At 44.0% G+C, this 23,727-nt stretch overlaps 1 long non-coding RNA gene across 1 annotated transcript; it reads left to right on the top strand.

Moving 5' to 3' along the window:
* The first annotated feature begins 17,099 nt into the window (after nucleotides 1–17,099).
* LOC118910790 (uncharacterized) lies at nucleotides 17,100–23,025 on the top strand. Its single transcript, XR_005024162.2, has 3 exons — nucleotides 17,100–17,268; nucleotides 17,696–17,950; nucleotides 19,548–23,025. It is a non-coding gene; the product is annotated as an uncharacterized LOC118910790 (long non-coding RNA).
* The last annotated feature ends 702 nt before the right edge of the window (nucleotides 23,026–23,727 follow it).

Here is a 23,727-nt window from a genome sequence, read left to right on the forward strand (position 1 = left end):
AGGTGTGAAAACCTCAGTGCCCTCCAGCTGCAATTTTTATCAAGTCTTCACATCTGGTCATGTAAGACCTCTAACTCTGATCTGCTTTCAGATAGTCTTGGCTACTCTTAACCCTTTGTGTTTCTGTATACATTTTAGAAAAACCTTGTCAGTGTGGGGGAAGAAATGGACGTGATCCCTGCTTGTGTTTAATTGGTATTGCATTGAATATATAAATCAGTTTCAGGAGAATTTGTATCTTCTCAATTTTGAGTTTTATAATCCATAGGCATGTTATATCCCTCTACTTACTTAAATCTTCTTTAACTTGTCTTAGTGACGTTTTAAAATTTATACATAGAGGTTAGATTTATTTGTAGGTTTTTGATGTTTGTATTATCTAATTCTTTGCTGTTAGTATAAGAAATATAATGGATTTTTTTTTATTGCCTTTCCATCTAGGAACCTTACTGATAGTTCTGAAGATTCTTTTGTATTTCTTCAAGTATACACTCATACCTTCTGTCAGCAATAATAGTTTTATTTCTCTCTGTCCAGGTTTTCTTTTCTTGTTTTATTAAGCTGACCAGGCCTTTTAGCAAAATGTTGAGTAGAAGTGGAGCAGCAGATCTCTTTGATTTGTTCCTGAACTCAAAATAAAAATTCTGTTTTACCATTTAATATATTTGCTGTAAGTTTTTTATTAGATGCTATTTTCCAAGTTGTGTTTTTTTACTCCTAGTTTTCTGAGTTTCTATTAAATGTTTTTTCTGCCCCTATTGAGACACTCATATGGTTTTTCTCCAGTATTCTCTTCTATCAATGAATTACTCTGATTTTCAAATGCTGCTTTCCTAGAATAAACCCCATTTGGTCATACTGTATTATTCCTTTCATACATCAGTTGATTCAGTGTGCTAATATTTTGTCTAAGATTTTTGAGTTGTCTTTTATTTGGAGTATCTAGTCCATTTACAATTAATGTGGTCATTAATTATTCGCTTAAGGCTACCATCACACAGTTTGTTCTCTATTTGTCCCATTTCTTCTTTGTTCCTTGGTTTCTCCTTTTCTCCCTTCTTTTGAATAAACCAAGAATTCTCTACTACCCATTTTTTCCCCACTATGTTAGCTTTCTGGATTTTTTTAAAAATTCATTTACCATTAAACTTAGAGATTACAACATGCATCTCTGACTTACCACAGTCTATTTTAAATTGGCACATAGCCATGTCCCATCAACAGAAGAACTTTTTCTCAATGGAAATCTGTTTACCCACCCCATCCTTTTGTATTATTAGTGTTATGTATTTTACTTCCATATTCTATATATATTTTAGGTTTAAAAACTACATTTCATGTGTATCCTATAGGCTTTTTTTTTGTTTTCCATTTTTATTTTTCCCTGTTCAATCTTTGTTATTTTTACTAACCTTCTTCCTTATAATGATAAACAGTTCATTTATCCTCTGTTCTATTGGATGTATTGAATTTTCATTTTCATTTCATGTATTTTCAGATCTAAAATATTCATTAACTCTCTTACAGATTCCAGGTCTCTACTGAAACTCTCAATCTTCTGTGTTCTCAAACACATTAATCACAGTAATATTAAAGTTCTTGTCTAATAAGTCTAGTGTTTAAAGTACTCTCTATTGGTTGTTTCTGTTGTCTATATATATTTTCTTTTGGTTTTCGATCTTTGGTCCTGTTCTTTAGAGTGCCTCAGAAGTTTGGCTGAACACTCGCCATTGTGTGTTAAAGATTGTAGAGGCTCTGCATGATGTTATCTTCCTCATGAGACGGTTATGTTCTCCTCTGGCAGGTAGGTAGAGTATAGGCAGATAACCATAACTGATGGAGAGTTGATTCTAGACTTTGGAAAGGCTGATCTCATACTGCTTATTTCTAGCACAGGACCTCTCTGGGTTCTCAGCTGAAGATCCGGAGTGTTTATAAGAGCCACCTCTCCGTGGTGGCCTTTGAGCACCAACCTCCGTCTCCTCAGCACCCAGAGTTGACAGAGTACGAGCAGCAGCTCAGCTCTGTAGCCTCCTCGCTGCTGCTGTTTGCTGGGCTTCTGGAGGCCTCCCTGGTGCACACAGTCTAGGATCAGCAAGCACCTCATGGAGATACTGAAGCAGCATCTCGGGCTCACTTCCTGAGGTTTTCTACTCGCTGGGTGTTTCGCCCATCAAGGCTTGGGTCCTCTGGCAGCCCAAGTTCCAACCTTTGTCTCTTCAGCCAGGTGGGATTGCCGCTTCCTGCTAGGGGTTTGCTTCCCTGTGTCGTGAGTCTGCAGAGCCGTCAGAGAAGCTGCAGTAAATGTGGAGCTCACCCAGTACACTCCCCTCTTTCAGGGATTACAACCCCTTGGATTCTGCCTGCGTTGCTCTGCTCTGTGTCCATGAACAGACGTTACCTACTTCATTTAGCTCTCATAGCTGTTTTCAGTGGGAGAGTTGGTTCTAATCACAAGCTGCTGTGTTGTGGCCGAAAGCAGAAACCTGGCAGTAATCATCTTCAATCCCCATTGTTACTTCCCGGCAGTGGCTTCTCGCAGCGACAGCTTGGCCGCCACAGGCTCACGCGGGAGGGCACCGAGGTCACTCACTCGTTCCTTCGTGCGCTGGACATTGCTTAAGTTCCTGCTCAGGCCGGGTGCTACTCTAGACACAGGTGACAGAGCAGTGAATGAGGGAAGCTCTCGGCCACTGTGGGACTTAGAGCCTCTTATTTCATAAAAAAATACTGAAGAGATTCTGTGTCATATTTGTACTAATTACAGACTTTTACATGTGGATGAGAGAGACAGAGGCCAAGACCTTTTGGATGATGACACCTTCCTACTTTACACAAATAATTTTAGGCTTCTAAAAAATTCTGTGGAGATTAGCCTGGTTCACAGTTCACACACAATGTATCAATACTTGTCCCACCTCTGACAGCTAAGACATTATGCTTAATTCCCTCTCCATGAGTTTCTACATCATACAGACCAGACAGACACATGAAAAACTCACTTTGGAGGACAATTTTATGAAAATTTGAGTTCAAGCTCCAGGAGCTAATTTACAGAGAACAAACAGCTCTGAAATCAGCTCTTTCTGTGACTGTCAATGTGAGATCTGTTAAAGAATAAGCCTACTTGTGGCTTCTCATTTTAAGTTCAGTCTCTAAAGAACATTTCACCTGCTACAAAGCACTTATTAAATGCTTTGAGATACCAAAAAAGTGGTGTGGTGTCCCCAGTCACCCAAAACAGTTTAAATGTCACTGTTATCAAGAGAAAAATGTAACCTGGGCACATGTCACTGTTAAGATACTGTAGCCAAATCAGACTTTTACTCCGCTATTCTTTGTTATTCTTTCTCACTTCAGAAACTTTGTATATTCCAGAGGTGATCATGTGTATTTCGAAGTACAATCCATCTTCATGTTATTGAAGTCAGAGAACTGGAACAACATTGTATAGCTAGCAGCTCTGGAGCAGCTGGGCACACTCAGGACAGGCCAGGAATTGAGCACCTGTGGTTTGGTGTCTTTTGCAATGGTTTAAAAATTGCCAGTGCAAGTGGATAAGGCCAGACGCAAAAGGCCACATATTGTATGATTCCATTTGCATAAAATGTCCAGAACAGGCATGCCCATAGAAACAAAAAGTAAATTAGTGGTTTCCAGAGGATGGTGGGAAGGAGAAATGGGGGAGTGACTGCTTAATGGGTGTAGGTGATGAGGTTTTGGGGTGATTAAAATGTTCTAGAATTAAGTAGTAGGTAATGGTTGTACAGCACTAAAACCACTGAATTGCACACTTAAAATGGTGAGTTTTATGTTATGTGAATGTTATCTTAACTTTTAAACACATACACACGGAGAGCTGCCAGGTAGGAAGGTAAAGTCACTTTAAGGAAGGCAGGTCTAACACCTGCTATTCAGAGACTACCATCCCCAGCCACCCTTATTTTGGCAGCAACTCTGTTTGAAGTGTAATTGACATTGTGGTTGGAAAATCTTCTCTTCCAAACAGAAATTAAGTTCCTGGATGAAGTGAGTTTGTTTCTTGCAGGTAACATGAAGTTGCAGCCTAGCAGAGAAAGGGCACCTCCGCTGATCACATGTTCCCAGGGTTGCATAATGTTTGGATAGATATCACGGTGCCATCTGTTTGAATGGTGACCACATCCAGCTTATGATTGTTTTTCTCTCTGCTCTAAATGTCAATCCCTCGCTTTTATCCTCATGTCAAAGAGGGACCACCAAGCTCTTGATTTACATACATTTATTTTCTTCAGTGAATCCTTTTCTCAATCTCTTTTATCCTACCTGTATTAACTTTCTCTGAGAAGCAAGTTCATTTGTGCAGTTAACTGAAATATCATTTTTAGTCATGAAGTCATTTGAAGCAATTGTCTTTTTCTCAAACATAATACCACGGAAATAACCAGAAAACTATGTTATTCAGGACTTGGCCATTTTACTAAATAGTCAGAGACTATATTGTCTCCCTTAACTCCACCAGTTAAGATATCTTTATCCCTGAGCATTTATTTATACTCATTGAATAACACCATACAGTTAAAATATCTTTATCCCTGAGCATTTATTTATACTCATTGCATGCAAAAGCATTTTCAACATGAGAGTGATTACAGATCTTATTTACTGATTGAGATATCATATGAAATTTTGCTTTTGTTCCTAGCAAAGATGAATTGTATTGAAGAAAATTAGACTGAAATTTTCAAAATACTTTCATAGTAATATAAGCAAAGTTGTTTGAAACTGCAAATTGTTTTACATAAAAACTTATGTGAAGACATATATTACAGCACAATAAAGTCACTACTTTTACACATTTTGAATAGTAAATGTTTTGAAGGTATTTTTAAATAATAACTAGCCACTGAAAATTCTTTCTTAAAATATTTAGAATAAGGCACACCTAAATGTTTGAATTGGTGTATTTTATTGTATTATTAGTCTAATTATATATATGCTTTAAACAAGAATGGGCTAGAAAGAAAGATGTGTTGATACATAAGAGTGATTCTGATATATCTTTTAGATATTTGAGTAAAGTCTTCTGTCAAAATTCTCCAGAAGTTTTTATTTCAGTGCACTTGCTTTTGAGCCTAATATGGCTTTCTAATGTCAGAGTGATCAAACCTGACTCACCTAATACCCAGACAACTTTCTCTAATGATGGATACATTCAGGGAAAAACCTGAGTCTTGAAAACTTCTAATTAGAGTTTAAACTGACTTATTTGGGCCCTATGTATATTATGAAACCTGAAAAGATAACTCTTTGTGACTATTAGATTTAATGTATAATCTTCACTATGTAAGCTTTTTTAAAATTAGTTTTTACACTGGTTTCATGTTAAAGTTTTCAAATGTTAATGGATTATAGTGGCTAGGGTAAAGGATTTCGTTTTAAATCTGGCAGCATGTTTAGGAATTACTCAATTACATTCCAGTTTGAATCTTTATACTTGCATTATTACTTAAAATTAGGTGGCATTAATAATATATTTAAATATGTACCATAGTTTGGAGGAAAATAATATTTTCTACTTACTTAACAATTAATTTAATTGTTAATTAATGAATACATTTCAGTATTGTGAAATGTACCCGTACATGTGCATGTCCGTGTACACACACACACACACACACACACACACACACACACACACATATATTTGGGGCTTATAACAAACACCCATAACACTCATTCCTTAAACTGATTATCTGCCCTGCTGTGGCCCCACCTGTACTAAAGTAATCTCTAATAAGAATGTTCAGTCAGTCAAAGGATGTGAGTGAGGTATCTAGGTAGTTTCTTTTTAAAACAAAGATGTGGACACAAATAGTTCAAACTAGTAACACCAGATTGGTTTCAGAAAGCACTAACCTAGTTGAAACCAGTGGTAAGATTCAGGGTTCCAGGTTTATTTCAGTATAGTTTTAAAGATGGTTAGGATTTTGATTCACTACAAAGACTTCATTCAGAGTGCTATACTTTGGGTATGTAAAACATCCAAAGTAGGAGGTATTGTTTGTTTTTTTAAAGATTAAGGAATGCTTTTTATTTACATGGTTGATTTTGTCTAGACATTATAAATGTGACATTTATTTTTTTTTTTATCAGTTACTTCACTGTTGGTGTCTTAATGGGAAGTTTTAGTTTGATTAATCAACTCTTTCTGGTAGGTTTTGGTTTTTTTAATTTATTTTGTTCGGTTGATTTTGAATTTTGGGGGTGGGAACAATGATAACCTTAGAAGTTTTGCAATAGAGAATACCGTGAAACCACATATGAAGCTATGGCCTCTAGGGGAATTTTCAAAGCCTACGTTGGGAGAGAGGCAAATTAGGCAGAGCATCATAGTGATTTATTTTTTTTTCCATAGTGAATTCATCTTATGTATAGAATGAATGTCAAGCATATTTAGCTCTTTTTGCTAACATTCTGGACTTCTTTTCATCATGACTGGTTTGCAGATTTTTAATGTTCCTCCCTGACAAGCAGCTAACTGACTTTGTTTAAAGAGAAATGTTTTTAATACAGAGAAAATGAGTTGCATGTATGCCTCTCATGGCAAACTAGACGAGTGGTCCTCCACTGCAGCGTTAGATACTAACCATTCAACAATGGGCAGATCTACTGTTTTTCACTAAGCTTGGTGTTTTACATTGAAAGTATTTTCAAATCAGATCTTATTGGAGTGGGTTTCATGTGATTGGACTAATGCATAAATATTTGCTTCTTTGAAGGTAATTTGACAGTGGAAATTAACGGTTTGCTTGTGAACCATAGATTTGAGGAACTATTTTAGAGGAAATTTCCATTCTTAACATTTTTGTAGATGACTTGCTTGGGCATAATGCTGTGTTTGTATGTTTTAGGACTATTACTGAAGAGTACTATTTTATTTCTTTATTTCAACAAACATATTACTAGATTAGCTCTTTTCTGCTCAGAAGAGCAGGGAGGTGACTGGGAACATGGCGTGGAGTTATGTGCAGAGTTGACTGATGCACCGTGAGCCTCTGCAGGGAGAAGCCTCGGCAGGCTGTGAGTAATGACACATACAGCCCGTCATTCTTGTTGAGCTTAGTCAGCCCAGCCTTTTTTCTCAGCATCACGTTTTTAATAATTATACATACCAGCATCTGCAGAAAAGTCCGTTTGTTGTCTGAAAGAAAGCCAGATTACCCAAAAGAAGCTCACTTTATTCCTTGTTTCTTCCCTGAACCCTTGGCTTTCGTCAAAGAGTAAAAGGTATTTTGTGTGACACTTTCCGTGAGTATTGCTGGTAAGTTTGTGAAGAGGCGAGTAGGCGGTTTTTAGTTTTGTATTTCCAGTCTGGCCACAGACTCAGCGACCCTCAGCTTCTCTGTATCTACCTTTGTTCACCTGTAAACTGGCAATATTTATACCCATCCTTCCCTCTCCCATCAGCATACTGAAGGGTCAATTCAAGAAGAGGAAATAATCTGTAAGGTGCATTGATCTCAAAGATGGGCAGAATATAGATGCAGCTGTTGTTTGATAATGAAGACATTCTTTTGTATTGCAAGTTAAGTTCGAAAGTGTCTTTGATTCTGAATCATGAATATCAACTGGCATTTTGAAGTAGAAATTGAGAATAGGCAGGCTTAAAATTAAATACATTTTTAATATTTATTTATGATCATCAAATAGTATTAGTAAAACTTTTACAACATATGTTTATAGGTCTGCATGTGGATTTAAAATATATCATTGCACTCCACTAATTTGTAGAATGCCTTATTATTTGAGCCAGCTTATTTCAGAGGGCTACATAGCTGATTACATCAAACCATAGTCAGCAGTATTTTTAGTATATCCTAGAATCTTAGCATTTAGGAGCCTCAGAGCTCTCCCTGAAATCCCTACGGGAAGCAAGGATCCTTCCTGGTGACATCACTGACAGGTGCTCTGTGGCCTCCTGCAAAAAAGGAGAAAGTACTTTTCCAAGTTTTGGGAAAGTAGTGAAGTCACTACTTTAGTGTGTACCTTTTGTTCAGGAATCTTCCAAAACTTGGAACTAGTCATATGTTACATTAGAAGATGCAAGCATTTTAAATTTTGAATTGAATACCGTCTTATTTAAAGGGCCTATGTTTGTGATATTTCAGGGTGTTGTTTTTTTTTTCATGGTTCCACGATTGACTGGGTTGTTCTCTCCAGTTTCTTAATAATTTGAAAATATGTTCTTCCCTTTTTATTTGTATCTTCTTCCATTTAGCATTAATCGTGGCAAGAAGGGCAGGGGAGCCTACTTTTTAAAAGGACTGAAATCATGACTTCTGTTCTTTTACTATGACAACTGGATTGATTTCAATCTCTTATTTAAAGGTCCTTCAAAACTAGCTGCCACTTCTTTCAGGTAAATGCCTGGTAAGTCATGTCAGGAGCTCTGGGAAAGGAGAAGCTGATGGGACCGCAGAGTAGAGAACAGTATCCAAATATCCTGAAACTCCTTCCTTCTATGGAGCCTACTTGGGAGGGACACCAGTGTTCTAGCGTAGCGCCAGCTGCCAGGTAAGAAGTCTCTGAAACGGTGGGTCAGTTTTGCTTTGACAGGTCGGGTTTGGGGCATCACCTAGCCTGGATGTTTAACTCCACCCTTTGTTCCATCTTTAGGAAATGATAGCACCTCCGTTTTGTCACCGGCCCAAATTTGCATCAACAAAGTAAATGACTTTAGTTGTATCTTTTCTTTTGCTTTTCATTGCGCCCTCGGCCTCTCCCTTCCCTCCAGCTCCCTCCGTCTCTCCCTCCCCTTCTCTCTCCCCCCTCTCTCCTCTCTCCCTCTCTCCCCTCACCCCTCTCTCTATCTCCCTCACCATGCCATTCCTTCTGCTTCCTCCCACTTTTCCAAGGGAAGCCGTGCCTGATGTTGCTGCAATTCCAGTTACCATGTTAAGACGAATCAGCCTTAGACTCTAAGCCCTATAAACAGGGATTAGTTGCATGTAGCCACCAAATTAACTATTTTAGACAGTTTTAAACAGCTAATGGCTGTCGAGTCACGTGAGCCGTGTAGCAGTCCAGGGTGGCCTTTTGAGCAGAAGAAACCCACCACAGTGGATACGTTTCTAAAAGACCTGTAGTCAGTGCTCCTTTTTAGAAATGTGGGTGGGTGCATGTTCATCTCTGGCCAAAACGTCCATCTCCAGTTTCAAAAGGGCTGGTTTGAAGATGCCTTTGTAACCATTTTTTCTGGCTCTGTTAGTGGCCTGATAAGCAATAGCTAATTCATCATTCCCTGACTATGAGAGGAACATCTATTCCTCTCCGCCCCGGGCTGCCTGTGCAGGCTCATCTGACTAGGACCAGGTCCTCTTCATCACCAAGGGAGGGAATTCTTCTATTTGCAGAAGCTTGCTTGCATTTTTCTTTCATTGCTCTTTGCTGTATTCTGCCTGGCTTGATGAGGTGCTTCACCTGCCTATCTAACTTTCTTTCCCATTCTCACCCCCAATTTTACAATATGGAAAATTTATTTTTATTCCAGAAAGAGGCAAAAAATTCTCTTAAGTGAAGTCTGTAGATAGTGTTTACTTGGGAGTAGATGATTTCTTATTCTGCTTGTAAACATCAATTTGGATGGCAATTAAGAACGGGTTTTTAACCTCTCTGAAAAAGCCCTTCTGGGACAAACCTTGGACAAAGTCACTAAATTGGCATATAATTAGAATTTTATTTGCATGGTTTTTTCTTCCTAAATCTCTCCAGAAGAACATAACACATTCTTAAAATGCATGAAATAAAATTATTCTCACATCAAAGATCAATTTTATATCTGCCTTTTATGCCATTTTCCATCATTTTTATTAATATTAATCCAGCATTAATTCTCCCTGGCTTTTTTTTTTCTTTGATGCCTCCCTCATTTAGTAAGTAGTAATTTATAATGAATTTTCCCTCTCCTGAGATTATTTAGAAGAAATAAAGGTTACATGTTTCTTTGTTGCTGTAAATATGCAGTTATTTTAATGTTCTCTGAATGCTTTATTGTAGTGACAATCAGTACTGCCACTGATTGAAGGTAAATTATATGGAGTTAGCAACTTTTATACTATGAGTTATTTATTGAGAAGTTTCAGAACTCCATAGCTACTTGTCTTTAACTCTTAAAAGAGGCATGTACTTTTTCCCTTTGTGGTCTTAAAGTTACTTTTCTCTTTGTTCAGACAGGTCTAAGTGACTTGGATAGACTGAAAAACACACATGTATTAAAAAGTGGGTGCAGTGGGGAACTGGGATGTTTTCTTGCTTTGGGAGTTTGGCCGGGAAGTTTTATGTACAGGTTTTCTTTTTAACAAAGCAGTAAGGGCTTACTTTTTACCGACTTCTGTGTGTGTAAAGATATATTTGTTCAAGGTTTAAGAAAAGAATAAACCTGTGAGTGTACAACACCTGATACCAGATTTGGATTTGTGGGACTTTTTGTGGGGGAGGGGGGGAGTTGTTTCTTGAAATTAGTAAGATTATTAAAGAAACACAACAGTGGACGTTAGTAATATGTCTTAGAATAATGACCCAAATGAACTTGCTTGTATCAAAATCGCCTGTAGGTACTGAATGCAGTTTCCTGTTGAGCTGCTCTGCTCTGCTCTGCAGAGTCTTGACGACAGGAAGCTTTCCTCTGCCCATCATTCTCTAAAGGTCTTGCTTCTCATTGCCCAGCCGTGCTCTTCTCCTGGACCCTTGGCATGTGACCTGAGGGCTCCAGCAGAAACCCACCCAGAGGGTCACAAGGAAGAGTGCCAGGGTCTTCATTATTACCTCAGTCCATGGCTGCTGGTTCCCAGGCTTCTGCAACTTAGGTCCCCCTGACAAATGACTCTGCCTGCTGCTACCTTGGGCACTTGCCCTTTACTTTTATCCTCTGAAACTCACCCATCCTCCATGCCTCAAGGCCAGCTTCCCTCAGTCTTCCAAAGAATTCATGGCCTCATTTGATTATTTTGGAAGGAGCAGCAGTTGACGGAATGAGCCCAGGCACAGGTACTGTATAAGTTCCCTCGTGCTGCATAACAAACAGCCCCCAAACTTAGGGGCTTTAAATAATACCATCTCTTATGTCAGAATTCCTGTGGGTCAAAACCTCAGGAGCAGCTTAGCTGGATGTTTCTGGCTCAGATGAGAGTCCCTCCCATGTTTCAATCAGGATAATGATATTGGCTGGGGCTGCCAACATTTAACACTTGACTGGGGCTGGCAAGTCTGCCTCCCAAGTTGGCTCACATGGCAGGAAGTTTTCCACTCCAGCTTCTCAAAAGGGCTGCTTGAGGGGCCTTACAGTATGATAACAGGCTTCCCCTGAGCTAATGGTCCAAGAGAAGGCAAGGAGGAAGCCACAATTCCTCTGTTGTCCCGGTCTCAGATGTCACAGACACTGCCTTCTCCAGAAGCCAGCAACCAAGTACATCCACACTGACGGGAGGAGTACTAAAGATTTTGCAGACGTATTTTTAAGTCTCCACAGTGTAAAACCTTACTCCCCCATAATACTAACCATGTAATGTTGGGTGAGTTACACTCCCAAGCCTTAGTTTCATCCTCTCTAAAATGAGTATAACACTTTCTCCTCAAAGGATAGTCATATGGACTCAAGACGTTTAAAAGATCTTAGCACGATCATGCCTCATGCATGGTAGGTCTCCCATAAATGGCAGTTTTTGTTATCTAGGCTCGGGAAGAAGAACAAGGTCAGAGTCTCTGCTAATATATAAGTAAAGGTGGAACCCCAGCATGATGGTGAGGCAGTGTTGGGGGAAAGACATGCCGCAGACAGCCGTACAGTACAGGACACTTCCCCTGAAGCCATACCCTGTGCAGGGAATGGGCCGAACTGGGCATTAGTATGAAAGCGCCGGCCTCTGAGCTCCACCACTTTTTCGGTCTCTGCTTCTCAACCTGTAGTAGACGACAGAATAATCTCCCTCCCCAAATGGCCACATTCTAATTGCAGAATGTGTGAATATGGAGACTTCCTGATGGGATTCAGCTAACGATCTTGAGACGGGAGATGATCCTGGATTATCCAAGTGGTCCCAGTGAAATTGTAAGGGTTCTTAGGAGAGAGAAGGTGTTATTAGGCGGCTGGCTTTGAAGAGGCAGGAAGAGCCCATGAGCTCAAGGATGAACATGGTCTCCGGAAGGGGGAGGAAATGGACTCTCCTGAGAACCTCCACAAAGAGCCAGCCCTGCCAACACCTTGAGTTAGAGCAGTGAGATTGATTTGGGACCTCTGACCTCCAGCGCAGCGAGATGGAAACTCCTTTCCAGAAGGCACAGCCAGGAACACAGGGCTCCCTCTCCTCCAGCTCCCAGCTGGAGGGCAGCCTTCCCAAGACAGGCAGGATGTCCACATCTCTCAACCTGCTCCAGCGCCCTATTGCTGCGGCACATTCTGTGCAAGTACAGATGGGAGCTGGGGGCTTCTGTCCTCTGCCCAACCCCCATTTGTGGGATGGAGGCTCAGATGACCTGAGGCTGCTGCCCACCGCCAGCCCCACCAGCACTGAGCTCCTGAGGCAGGGGTGTCACTCCCCCCACCCCACGGCGGAGCTGGGACCACAACTCTGTGAATACACTGAAAACCACTGAATTGTACACTTTAAGAGTGGGAATTGTATGGTAGGCAAATTATATCTGAACAAATCTGTTTTATAAAAGAACCAATAAAAAATAAATTCATGTTGTTAAAGGTCCCTGCATTTGTGATAACAGCAGCAACAGGAAACAGAATCATCCCCCTGTAGCCACCATGGATTTGGCCCTGAGATGATGGCTGACCCCACTGCTTGGCGTCCCCGCTGTGCACGCTCTCCTAGCACAGGCCCTGGTCCTCCGTGGGGGGTGATCAGCACTTGGGGAAGATGCTTTGTTTACTTGGGGGAGACAAGCTTTACTTCACACCAAGATGAACAACACAAAAGGGACAAAGCAGTGCCATCTCCCAGGGCCCTTAGGTGAGCAAACCTCTTCCCCTTTCCACCTCCTTCCAGGAATGGCCCTGCTTGGGACCAAGACATCGCCATCTTGAGCTCAACCAGCTGAAACAAGAATTGGGAGTGAAATACAGGTGTCCTCAATTTAGAAGCTTACGTCAATATTTGGCCCAAGAGTAAAATCTCATTTGCCTACAGCTCATTTTGGATTTCCTGCAGCCAGGCTATGTCCAGTGCACTATTTGTTAATATTTTACATCGAGTTTGAAACTGCAGGACATCTTTTCTAAGGCTTTGTTTTAAGCTAGATGCATCAAAAGGAGCACTGGGTTTTATTTACTGAGAAGAAGCCTGTCCATCGGCTGTTCACACAACTGGCACTTCCCGCACTCAGTCCTTTTTCATTTCTTGAAAATTTTGGCCCAACGTCTTGTTTCTTGAGCCCTTGTTCTCAATTCTTATCCCCTCTCCTCCTCCTCTCTGAGCCCTGAAACCTCCTGACCGAACAGAAGTCTACTTTCACCTCAAAGAGTTCAGAGAGCGGTGGCATCCACAGCTGGGGGCCTGTGACAGGCGGAGGTGACATGGGGTCACACAAACAGAATTGGGTCTTGAGGACCATTCTTAGTGTGTTTCACTCTTTGACCAATTCTCAGGTCCAGCCACAGACTCAAAGCTGGGCTTGCACTTCACAGTTTGTGTCTCTTTAACTTTGGTCAGCTAGGCTGCCTGTGCTGTCAGTGCCAATTGAGGCAGACATCTCTGAAATCTCAGAGCCAACCCCACGGATTAACAGCTAACCCTGGCCTGTGTTTGACTACTTGTAAGACAAAGAAATAATCCCCAGGGTATAACCAGGTGATCCTGAAGGCGGGCTCTTAGCTGCCAGGTGGAGGTGTATCCTTGGACTGCCCGATCGCCTGGGTGGGGCTCTGGCTTGCAGCTCCCCACCTGTGTCCGTGCTCTGCAGCTGACTGGGCTGCAAAAGATGCTGAGCCACGTACTCAGAGTGAGTCAGGAATCTCATTTTTGTAAGATAATGTATGTTAAGCATGCATGGATGTTTCTCGTAAATATTATTAGTGTTTATTCTATCAGACTTTCACAGTCCCAGAGCTGAGCAAAACCACCAGTCATTACTTCCACACTGCACGTTGTGGATATTTGAGCCTGTGGCTGGTATTGATGTGGAACTCACAAGAAACTGATTAGGGTCACCTGGGATCCCACCAATGAACAATGTGATGTGACCACAAGTGACCAAAACAACCAAAAGGATGGATGGACATGTCTGGCCAAAAAAAAAACACCCCAGAATCAGCCATGGTGGAAGGTCTGGGCATATGTCTGCCTCAAAATCCCACCTTCTCCACAAGTTTGATGCTGCCGCTCAATGCTGCCTGAGTTCTGACCAGTGGAGGGTCAGATTCTCTGGGCCTCAGTTTCCACACCTGCAAAATATGGATATAAAGTGATCACCGTCCTCTAGTCACAGAAGACCGGAACATTCTCTGGGGTAATATTTTATGCCATAAAGTCTATTTAAGTGTCTGATACATTTGGAATGCTCAGAAGTTATAGTAGTTATTGATAGATTACAAATACTGGAAGAGGATCTAAGCCACTAATACACTGGGCAGCGTGAAGGGGGGCCCAGGGTGGGAGGAGCACCATGCCCAGGAGCTGCACGGGGTGGCTCCCCAGAGGCCTGGGCATGGGTGATGCTTCACAATTCCAGCCCCATCAGTACCCCTGACCTCCACCGCATGGTTATTATTAGGATGAAACCAAACACAGTGGGCTGAAGTCAAAATTTCAACTCAACCCACAGGCCTGCCCACATTGATCTTGCTACTGGTGGCTCTTTGGATGCAGAAAAATACAGCGATAATGATAATAAGTGTTAGCAATCTTCGAGACCCATAGAGACTCTCCATTATCTCACCAGACCAGACACAGAAGCCATGTTTCCCTGTCACCCGCTGTGCATTGCTGAGCAAGTTGCAAAGCTCTGCTTTAGACTGGGGCTTGTTAAGTGGGTGTTTGCATAGGAGGCTCCAGCTGTTTTTTTTTTTTAATTGCAGTATCATTGATAAACAATCTTATGAAGGTTTCACATGAACAACATTGTGGTTTCAACGTTCACCCATGTTATCAAGTCCTCGCCCCCGCCATTGCCGTCGCTGTCTATCAGCATAGTAAGATGCTATGGAGTCATTACTTGTCGTCTCCAGGTCCAGCTATATTTCTAATGTTTTGCCTCTTGAACTGAATGGTAGTACTCGGGCCTTCATTATAGTGTTCCTTATGCCTTTTTGCATGTCAGAAATATTTCTTGATTTTTTTAGAGGACAATGTAGGCCTAGTCCCGCCAGCAAAGAGCAGTCAGTTCTTGCTCACATGGCCCAAGGAGAGGAACAGGGGTGCAGTGAGAGGAAGCACCATAAGCAGCAGACTGGCGTGCCGCCCACTTGGGCCAACTGGTTTTGAAACATTCCCTAAACTTCCCTGAGCGTGCTGGATGGTGAAAGCAGGCCCCTGAGGATGGGGTGAGTAAGCAGAGGGTACAAAGTTCAGCTGGAGGAGCTGTGCACACACTCATGCAGCCCATCAGGCCTCTGGGGGGCCTGGGCGCTTGGCAGAGTGAGTGGCCTATGGTCTGAATCCACCCACAGGTCCCCCTGTGGGACGTCCCATACTGAGCATGCAGGGGGTAGGCGGTGGGGAGCAGAGAGGAGGTGTTAAGATCTCTGTTCACCCAACCAACACAGAAGGGTTTCTTGCTTTCCATGCTGAGTAGCCTTGCTTCTACTCTGAGCTCACAGCTGCGGGGCCAGCTTCTCTCTGCCGGGCTCTGGGCTCTGTTGAGCTCTCCTGTCCACCTTCCTGAGTGCTGGCCAGGTTTTTAATCTATTCTGACTCTGAGGGACATAGAAATTATTTGCCAGTGTCCCACTCAGGTTCTTTGTTTACAAGCAAGAAGCACAACATCTGAATAACTTTAGTAAAAATGGGACTGGATGACAGGAAACAGAGCCACAGGGCCAAAGCAGCAGAGAAGCCGGCTAAGGGCCGCTTCGTCCGGGCCTCAGTGCTCAGCAGAGCTTGGCATAATTTGGGGGAGTGGGTGTGGGCATGCAAGTGTGTTAGCGAGTGTGTGAGTGTTTCTTTTTCCGTTTATCCCTGTGTCCCTCCAGGCAAGACTAAACCACCCGGGAGGGAGGGTCCCATTCGCCTTGACTAGAGGAGGGTCGGGCATCTCCCCTGACTGCATAGGTGCCAGTTGGGGTCATTCCTCAGCAGCCATCTGGGAGCATGACCAGAAGGCAGGAGACTGGACCCGGAGGGAAACATCGAAGGCTCGCCCCCAGGCATCTGCTCTGCCTTGTTTTCTCGCCTTTTTAACAACCCATCTGTCCCCCCAGCAGATCCTGAACATCAGGAACATTTTCCTCCACTTTTGTTTCCTTGGGAAGGGCTGGAAGCCGGGTGTGTGTGTGTGTGTGTGTGTGTCACCATCCCGAACACTTAGTAGCTGCTTAATGACTACTTAGGGAATTGAACTCAGTAAAATCTGAGAGAAGAAAAATGGAAATGCAGATCTTTTCAGAGTGCTTCTGGCGGTTCAGAACATCTCTGTACCCTAAGATAAAGTGGCAAGCACTGGCTGTGTGGAGCTGGCTTTGTCTTCTCTACCCTGGGACCTACCTTTTGCTCATCCTCCCCTTCACCCACCCCAGGCCGGATGATGCTCTGTGGTGGTGCAGAATAACAGAATGATTTTGCTATATATTGTCAAGACATTGCATCCAACAATGAGGGTTTTATTCTGATGCAGAGTCTGAAAAAAAAAAGTCTCAGTAGATGCCAAAATTAATTTCCATCCTTGAGAAAAAAAGGAATGCAAAGTACAGCAAAGTTATTGATTCAATCAGCCTGTCGATGCTGGAGCCTCCCTCCCTCTACAATTCGAAAGAGCAGGACTCATTGCACCTTACTTTCTGAGACGTGATATGTAGCCACTGGGATTAGGGGCCATTTCTCGTCTCTGAGAGATCCTCAGGGCAAACCCGGGGCCAGCCTTCATGGGAGCAAGCTGATCTGCTTATCACAGTCCATGTGTGAAATAATAAGCTTTCTTATTTTCTCTGTGAAATCAAGCCTACTGAGCACCATCTGCCTCTCGTGTGTTAAACAGCTGAAGGTCATACTTAGACTATTGTCAGGAACATGGAAGAAAAACCTGCAAACTCCTGTGTCATCATGCAGTTTTATACTTTTCATTCCAAAGGTATCTAAAAAAACATTCAAACAAACGAACAGAACTCTATTCCCTGATGACTGCCCTTTGATCCATGGGTGTTTTCCTGGGCCTCAGGCGGGGACCTGAGCCGCTCTGTGATGCGGGGGACAGAGGGCAGCGGCTGGGCAGCTTGGGGCCTGCTCCTCTGCATCCACACGACACACCCCAGGTGAAACCTGTCAGGTGACCGGGAGGCCCAGGGTTTCATGGACTCGAGTTTCTGGACACTGCACATTTGGCCCTGACCAGGCATCCAGACATGCCCTCTCTGAGATAATTTGGTGTCAAAAAAATTTTACAAGAAAACTGAGGCTCAGAAAACTTAAATAAGTCTCCCATAGTCTTGGGGAAAGACCCCCAGAGATGGCTCCACACTAGACATCATGATTTTGTTTTTTTGTGTTTGTTTTTTCAGAAATTTTCCCAAGAGAGACAGACATCCTTCCCAGCCGTATATAGAGACACCAAAATAAACAGGCCATGAGAAAGAGCATGAGTGATGCGGAGCCCAGCTTCTTGGCGAGGGATGGGTCTCAGAGCTGATTTCGTCTGTTCTGCAGCTCTGCTCACGTGGTGCAGACATTAATAATCAAGGAGATGGGCTGAGCTCTGAGGCCTTCTGCCCTTGCTGCTGGACCCCGTGACCTGAGCACTCCACCCTTGTCAGAAGGTGGGTCTATAGCTTTTCTGAGATTTCTGAGAGGTGGAGAGAAGGCCTGGGAGAAAATGGTACTTCTGCCTCCCAGGGACAAGTCAGAGCCAGCCAGCCTGGAAATGCCCCTGCGTGCTCTGGTGCTCCTGGGTCTGCAGCTCAGAAAGGGCCAGACCGGGGTGCCCCCAGGAAGCCAAGGAAGCTCAGGGCCAAGCATGGGCTTCAATGTCCCTTATTAAGTGAATGAAGCTTGAGCTGGGAATTGTACACAGGGCCACTGATCTGCTTGCAGAAGAGGGCAGTTGTCTCCCCCAAGGTTTTCCTGGGTGGTGGCTCCAGGGGTGGGGCCCTGGGCTTCAGCAGTGGGCCCATGGTCAGGGCTGTCACCTTGATAACCATCTGAACATTCAAATCTGATCATGACATGTTCCCAACTGCTCCTGGGAAAAAGCCCCAGAGCCCCGTGCGGTCCCCGCTCACCTCTGCACCTCCTTGTGGGACAGGGCCTGGGCCCTGAGCTCCTTGCCCTTCCCACTCCTCCCTGACCCCTTCCTGGCCAGACCCCGCATCCCCACCCTTAGCTGGGGCTGCAGATGTCTAGCCTCCCTGCGGGAGCCTACCACAATCCCATGCCGGGTGGATAGGCCCGGTTCAGCACCCCACATATCTAATATAACCAGCAGGTGCAAGTGGCTGTATAGCCATCTAATGGACGCAGCTCCTCCCCATGAGGCTACCAGCTCCCAACTGCATGTCCCCACATCCAGCTTTGTCCCCAGCACCTAGCAGGCAGTGAATATGGAGTGATCGCCTGGCTGTGGCAGAGAGGTGCCCTGCAGAGAAAGCAGCCGGGCCCTGGGCTCCTGTCTTCCCTCTGGCAAGCTGACTTCCTCACTGCAGATGCAGATGCCCCGACCTGCTTTCCTCCTCTGTGCAGTTTGACCCTCTGCTCTCTAAGGATTTCCTTCACCTCGGACAGTCTTTACCACTGGACTAGGTCAGGGCTGGTCTCAGAAAGTTAGGATGTCAGTGACGGCGGCGACCCCCACACCTGGCCAGGCCACAAGGCCTCTGCCCTTCCCTCCCTCCCCTGCTCCTCTCACAGCCACCTGCACGCTCCTCTGCCAGGAGCAGCTGCCTGCCAACAAGAGGAAGCGAGTTCAGAAGCAAATGTGAGCTAGTGGGCAGTAGCGTCTGTATTTTCTGCAGACCTGTTTGCACGTTAGTAGGCGCCTGTCCAAGGCAAGACTCGCTAAGGACTGTGGGGGAAGAAAGGTGAGACCTTTGGGTAGAAGCCTTTTTTTGGGTGACCTTCAGACCCTGGGGGTTATTGTTTGCCTGGATAACTTGATCATTTAGGCAACAAAAGTATTTGAGGCCCCACGTGTGAAAGCCAGGTCATTATTGGCTTTGTTAATGTGGTGAAGGTTCCCGAGGCTTTAGTTGGGAGCATTTGATGAACAATCAGGCCTGGGGTGCGAAAGAAGCCCTGGGAAATTGCACCCCAGCTGGGGCCCAGAAATTCTGGCAATCATGCAGAAGATAATCCTACGAGGAAATGGGCCTTCATCCCCCAGAGTCTCAGAGAAAAAGCAAAGCTCTTCTCTGATTTCAGGAACCAAATGCCCCAGGGGCCACTGAAACCCTGCAAATCCAGCTCCTGGGCTGCTTTCAAAAATACCAACTCCACAGAGACTAAGGGACAAAAAGAAGCAAACAGGATGAGATGTAATATTTTCAAGATGTCAATACTTACCAAATTGATCTACAAATTCAAGACAATCCCTATCAAAATCCCAGCTGCCGGTTTTTGCAAAAATGGACAAACTCCTGATGCAAATTTTAATACGAAAATGCAAGGGACCCTTGGTGGTCAAAACAACCTTGCAAAAAGAAAAACAAAATTAAGAACTCATATTTCCCAATTTCAAAAGTTACTACGAAACTGCAGTAATCAAGAGAGTGTGATACCGACATAAGAATAGGCATATAGACCTATAAAATAAACATCAGAGTTCAGAAATAAACCCTTTATGGTCAGTTTATGGTTAGTTGATTTTTGATAAGGGTGCCAATATCATTCAGTGGGGGATAGAATCGTCTTTTCAATAAATGGCGCTGGGACAACTGGATATCCAGGTGCAAAGAATTAATTTGAACCCTACCTCACACCATATATAAAAATTAATTAAAAATGGATCATAGACCTAACCAATAAGAAATAAAACTATAAAATTCTTGGAAGAAAACAGAGGTGTAAATCTTTATGACCTTGGATTAAGCAATGATGTCTATAATATCAAAAGCACAGATGACAAAAAAAATTAGCTAAATTGGATTTCATCAAAATTGGAAACATTTGCAGTTCAAAGGACACTTTGAAAGTGCAAGGACAATCCACAGAATGGGAGAAAACATTTGCAAATTGTATATCTGATAAGAGATTAATATTTAGAATATAGACAGAACTGTCACAACTTAATAATAAAAAGAAAAATAACTCAATTTTAAAATGGGCAAAGTATCTGAATTCTCTAAAGAAGACAGACAAATGGCCAGATAAAAAGTTGCCTAACATCATTAGTCATTAGGGAAATGCAAATCAAAACCACCAGGAGATATGTTTCACATACACTAGAACAGCTAGAATCAAAAGGACAGCTGATAACAAGTGTTGGCGAGGATGTAGAAGAATTGGAACCTTCATGCATTGTTGGTGAGAATGTCAAATGGAGCAGCTGTCTGGAAAACAGTTTGCCAACTCCTCAAAAGATTAAATGTAGAGTTACCATATGACCCAATAATTCCACTCCCAGGTATATATCTGAGCCACACAATATATATGTCCAAATAAAACTCTGCACACAAATGTACATGGCAGTAACCTTCACAACAGCCAAAAAATGGAATCAGCTCCATGTCCACAACTTAGGTGTAAATGAATAAAATGTAGTATCCACACGATGGAACATTATTCGTCATAAAATTGAACGGATGGCTGATACATGCTACAGTTGGAAGAAACTTGAAAACATGCTAAGTCAAAGAAGCCAGTTATAAAAGACCACATATTGTATGATTCCGTTTATATGAAATGGCCAGAATAGGTAAATCCATAGGGACAGAAAATCACTTCGTGTTTGCTAGGGGCTGGATCAAGAAGGGCCAGGAGTGACTGCCAATGGGTCAGAGGGTTCTTTTTTGGGGTGACAAAATGTTCTAAAATTGTGGTGATGCTTGCAAAACTGTGAATATATTAACAACTATTGTTGGATTGTATACTTTGAGATGCTATGTGATTTATATCTCAAACCTTTCAAAGAAATCACTCGTTTTAACACACTGCACTGATGTTATGGGGGGTAGCTGGCCCTCAGGATGACAGTTCCATTCAGTCGATGTTTCTTGATTTGCAACTGTTGCACACCAACCAGGTGCCAGATGTGAGGGTGTTGAAGTGACCAAGACCCAGTCCTGGTCTTTCTGAGACTCACGGTCTGTTCAGAGAAGCAAATACATATACCCAAATGCTTCCAATGGGGGAGGGACTGTGGGTACCTGTTACAGTTAAAGCACAAAATGTGAGAAAAGATGACAAGAGCTGGAAATCCCAACTGCTCCTTCCTCTCGGGAAAGGAAGTGAGCCTGGTGAAGGGGGAGACAGTTCATTGGCACCTTCTCCTTCCTGGGGGGTGGGCTCTCCAGACACCCCCACTGAACAGATGGGTGAACAGATGAGAACTTGTTGAGCCCTGGGGTGGCTGGGTGTCCTGGGGGATACACGGAGAGCTAAGGCATGGCCCAACTAAGAGCCATGGCCTCCCAGGCGGGGACACACAGAGCTGGTGACCTGCAGGAGGGTGCAGGCGGCAGACACCCAGGATGGCAGTGCTGCAGGAGGGCCACGTCCTGCTCCCGCTCCTTCCAGATTGTGCTCCTTAAGCCACCCATCCTGGGCCTATCCACAGGGCCCTGCACATAGGGCTGTGGGACAGTGATGGTTTAAACTGGGGTTGGGGGTAAGATGACAGACCACAGCCCATCCCTGAGAGCAGAGGAGGGAGGCCTGTCTGGAGCCACCTGACTCTGCCCCAGCCTTCTAGAACTTTTCCCTTCTCCTCCTCCTCCATGTCCAAGTACCTGAGCTGCTCCAAGAAAGGACTGGCTCCCTGCCCCACGGTGTGCATCAGCACCTCCCCATGTGGGGTGAAGCCCCCGCTGGGGGGCCCTTAAGCTGCATGGGCAGTGGGCCTCCAGACTGGCCCGTAAGCCGAATGCACACAGAGCGGCAGGGCCCATCTCAGCAGAATGAGTTGCTCCCATCAAAGGCATCAATGTAACAGCCCTGCTGGAGGTGCGGGGTGGGTATTTTAAGCCTTATCTTTTGTCATGAAGTCCACCCCTAGTTAAAATAGTATTTCAGTGAAGGACTGAGCTTTCTGGGCTCGAGGAGGGGGAGCACCCTGAGGCCTCCCGTTGTGCCCAAGAAGCCGCCTGGGGGGATGAAGTAGTGTACACTTGCCCTCCTATCAGGCGAGAAAGCTCGGAAAGAAGCCAGACTTGCAGGAAACTCCTCCCACCCGGTAATGATTCCTGCGACCCTTTGTGACCCTGTGAGGAGCTGAAGGACCCATGGCCGACCCTCTGTGTGACTCACTTCCCTGTGCACAGCTCGTGACTTGGTCTGAAGGACAACAGTGCTGCAGTAGCTCTCCCTGCTCAAGTGCCATTTCCCCTCCCCGGGCGCCGCACCCTCTTCCTGCCCCCCAGCACCTGGCCCTCCTTCTGGAAGCCTCCTCCCTCAGTCCTGTTCTCTGGTACAAGCCACATAAACCAGCCCTGGCTGATTTAGGTAGAAACAGAATTAATCTCAAACTCTTCCTGATCTCTGGGAGGACAGATGCCAGGCTGAGAAGCTGGGCAGCCAGCAGCAGAGGCTGGAAATCCCACTCAGGATGGTCTGGCAAGGATGGAGGGCACTGCTGGGCTTGGGCACCAGGGGTGCCTGGACCAGCTCCGCATACGGCTACTGGAACATCCGGACAAGTGGGATGCAGCTATTGCCAGACTCTGAGTGGTGCCTGCCCAGCAGAGCTGAGGTTAACCAGCCCACTTAGCCAGAGGGAGTCTGGCCTGAGAGTGCCTGGCCTGGCATTTTCAGCCTCTCCAGTGGGAGAGGCTCATCAGGTGGGTGAGGGGGTCTCCAAATATAGGAAAGGAGATAAAGATCCCAGGTGGCCACAAGGCATGACAAATGGCTATTCTGCCTCCCACAAGTAAAGGCATCAAATCCCACTTCTAGCTCCTGGCCTTCCGTGACCAGCACTCTCTGAGTCTGGTAGTAGTCACTCAGGCAGTCATGGCTGAGTCAGCCATCAACCCTTACTTGTTGAGGTCTCAGGCCAAGTCCAAGGTTATGTTTCCTTGGGAAAGATCCTTAGAAGAGTGTTCGGCACACAGTAGTGAGGACTGCGTTTTTCTCTGGACAGAAGGGTCAGATTTCCTGGACTGCAGCAAAACAGAAGCTGTAATATAAAACATAAAGATCTCTTTAAAAAGATGTCCTTTTCAGGGATGAAAATATGGCATAGGGAATAGAGTCAGTAATATTGTTACATCTTTATATGGTGATGGATGGTAACCACTTATTGTGGTGAGCATTTAGTGATGTATATAACTGCCACATCCCTATGTTGTATGCATGAAACCAATATGATATGGTATATCAATTATATTTCAATAAAAAAGTTAAAAATACCTTTTGCATTTTTTTAAATTGAGGTATCATTGACATA

Source organism: Manis pentadactyla, chromosome 11 (assembly GCF_030020395.1).
Source record: "Manis pentadactyla isolate mManPen7 chromosome 11, mManPen7.hap1, whole genome shotgun sequence".
NCBI classification, from domain to species: domain Eukaryota; kingdom Metazoa; phylum Chordata; class Mammalia; order Pholidota; family Manidae; genus Manis; species Manis pentadactyla.